Source organism: Octodon degus, unplaced genomic scaffold (assembly GCF_000260255.1).
Source record: "Octodon degus isolate 3935 unplaced genomic scaffold, OctDeg1.0 scaffold00078, whole genome shotgun sequence".
In the NCBI taxonomy this organism is placed as follows: domain Eukaryota; kingdom Metazoa; phylum Chordata; class Mammalia; order Rodentia; family Octodontidae; genus Octodon; species Octodon degus.
In genome coordinates this window covers 6,875,287-6,878,416 of record NW_004524654.1, presented here as the reverse complement: position 1 = coordinate 6,878,416, position 3,130 = coordinate 6,875,287, and the positions used below count along the sequence as shown (strand labels likewise).

Here is a 3,130-nt window from a genome sequence, read left to right as displayed (position 1 = left end):
GAAAGATACCAAATTCCAGCTTGCTGAGAGGATTGATTTTAAAATATTTCCACTGAATTCCTGTTTACAAACATTCTGTTTTATTCTGGTGGGTTTTTTGTTTGGTAGGTTTTGTTTATTGAGTGGAATTAAAGACATCTTCAAACTTAATTTCTTTGCTTAGGGAGCAGACTCTAAAACAACAAAATAGGATGTACACACACACACACACACACACACACACACACACACCTTATTAGGGTACTTGGTTTTCTTTTGTAATTTTTGTTTGTTTTGTTTAGCTTGAGGTAGGGTCTCCCATTGTAGCCCAGACTGGCCTGGAACTCAGGGAGATCCCCCTCCTCCCCCATCCCAAGTGCTGGGTTTGCGGGCATGACCACCATGCCTGCCCTCTTAGCTATCTTTTAGTCAATAATACAGGGACTAGACTCTTAAGTAATTAAACCTGACAACAATACTGCTTTCGATAGAGAACTTTACCAGGTAAATTGAAATTGGGGTGTGTACTACATGCCCCCCACAGGCTTGAAAATGGTGAGGTGCCCTGGAGTGGCGCAAGCATCTCGGCAATTTTAATGGAACATGCCAGAGGTGGGCTTTTAAATAGTTAAAATGACAAGAGCAGGAATGTTTTCTTTTCTTTTTTTTTAATGTCCTCCGATTTTATTGCTGCCTATACAAATGTTGGGATTTGAATTAAAAACAATACATGACTCGTTAGCAAAACATTAAGACCACAGTTGAGGCAAGCTGGCTGTCAGCAGCAATTCACATTGTCATCACTCTTATAACGTCTTGGACTTTGTAAACACTGTTCTGGAATACAGTAGTGAAGTGAGGCTTGGACTCCTTCACCAAGAGGTTACACAGGAGTGTCTTTCCAGCGTTGGTGGGATCTTCCATATCCCAAATTTCCAGGCATACTGTAGCCAGGCTTGGATCTTCTTACACACTATGACTCTTCTAGAATGAATAATTCACCTTTAGCTTGATTAATGCTCGCTTGACTTCTTCAGCTGCTTTTTGGTTGTCCATTGAGTACACTGTCTTTGTTCTGGCTCTCAAGCCTGCATCTTCGTAGTGTGGGTGGTTCACCATGGGCTGCAGCATGGACAGCTTCACACTGGCCATGGTAGGCATCGCCCCCGCGAACACAGTCTGCTTTGGTATTATATTTGATCCACTCTATCAGTTCTTCTTGTGGCAAATTACTGAACTTCCCCACAATATTCCACTGTGTTTGGAGATTCGCTGACCCTTGAATTGACATTGCTGCTAACACGGCAAGCACAACAGCCCCAGGATGCACTCTGCAAAAGAGCCATCCGAACAGCTGTTGAGAGCAGATCAGGGAAGCCATAACACACATGTGCGGTGTCAGGAAGTTTCAGTCTCATAATCAAAATGCCAAGGGCTGTATATGCCAGCAGCTGCAAGGCATGGTAAACCAGCTCTCCATGATCAAACTGGCACTTTCTGATCTGTGTCTGCTGCTTAATAAAGACATTTTACATGTCACTAATAACCTTTCTGACAATTACAATAAATACTATAAGAACAACAGGAAGCAACAGTGTCTTTATGTACCTCGGGGGGGGGGGTCTCCTTTTCCATAAAGTCAAACTCTGTGGTGCAGGAAGACAGTAAAGTATCAAAATACTTGTAATTAAAGAATTTTGATGTTAATAAGTTGCTGATATGAGCATCATCGGCAATGCCAAAGACTCTGGAGGTCAAAGATTTGAGTGCAACAGTTCCAAATAACCAAAAGCACCCTTGGATAACCCATAAACTAAGTTCAGATACATTTACTTTCAGAAAATGTGGTTTCATTGCCAGCACACCCCAAATAGTCACCAAGGAGGAAGTATAATAAGATGTTAGCAGCATTGGATTCCCAAACATCAGAAAAAACCACAGTGTGAGAGAAATCATGTGTATATAAATGATCTGTCATAATTTACAGACATCAATGTACCCCACAACATACACCACAAACAAGGAGGCAACCTGGGTAAGCAGTACAAATTGCACAAACTGCCACAGAAGCATAAAGAATGCAGAGTACAATTAGGCTTTCTCTGTGAAGTTTTGTAGCCCGGAGAATATGAGTCACCAGCAACATCTGAAGCACAAGGAATGGGTACGAGAAGCTTTCCCGGAGAGGTGGCGTCCACATCACATGGGTGCACTCTCTACGATTGAAAAAGAAGCAGGACATTGTCATGAGGCCTCCCAGCCAGCTGCCACTTAAATAGGTACCATATATGAAGAATAATGCCATCATCAGTCCATTTAAAATAAAAATTACAGCAACATAAAAGCAAGCAGGATCCCCCAATCCTTCACAGCTTTCTATGGGACTCAGCCCTTCCCCTCTGGTAACTGTCCAACAGATCTTGGTCTGAACACCAATTATGTCCATTGTTTTGATATAAATCCTGTACCAGTTGGCCAAGATTACCTCAGGGTACAGATGGAACCTTTTCAGTGTGTTAGTGACTAGGGGGTATTCTGTCAGGTTATCATTCATAATCATTCACACTCCATGCAGGAATGAGGGTGCTTCCACAATGGTCTTGAAGTAAGAATAATACAATCCCATTTCAGGGCCAGGGCATTCAATCTGTAATGGCGTTTGTTCCTTCAAATGGTTCATTCACCCCATGACTAAACGAGGAGGATGAGTTCTACCCTTTGTGTTGGGGGCATGTGCTAGATTTCAGTGGGGAGACAATACACCATGTTCTCATATTTTTAGCGTATTTTCACGTTTCCAGCTCTGCCCTCTGTGCTGTCAGTTGTCATAAACTTCCTACCGTATCTTGATGTGACTCTTTGACCTTTTCAAGGGTATTTCCTGTTTTTTTCCACCAGGACAATGTAAGCCATAAAGAATAAAGGATTTGGTTGAGGAAAAAAAAAAAAAAAATACAATCCCATTTCAGTGTGAAAAGCCATCTCCCTTTCCAGTGTAGAGAGGTGAGAAAAATGCAGGTCATTTTCAAAGAGGCTAGGGCTCCAGTGTAACAGGGCCGCAAAGGCAGCCAGCAGTGGCGGCGTGGCCCAGCGCATCCCGGCGCCCGGCCCTCCGAGGCAGGCCCAGCGCCCGGCACAGCGCCGCCAGGCA

At 43.3% G+C, this 3,130-nt stretch overlaps 1 pseudogene; it reads right to left on the bottom strand.

The window, feature by feature from the left end:
* Nucleotides 1-768: 768 nt before the first annotated feature.
* On the bottom strand, nt 769-3,075 carry LOC101569633 (annotated as a pseudogene).
* Between the last annotated feature and the right edge of the window lie 55 nt (nt 3,076-3,130).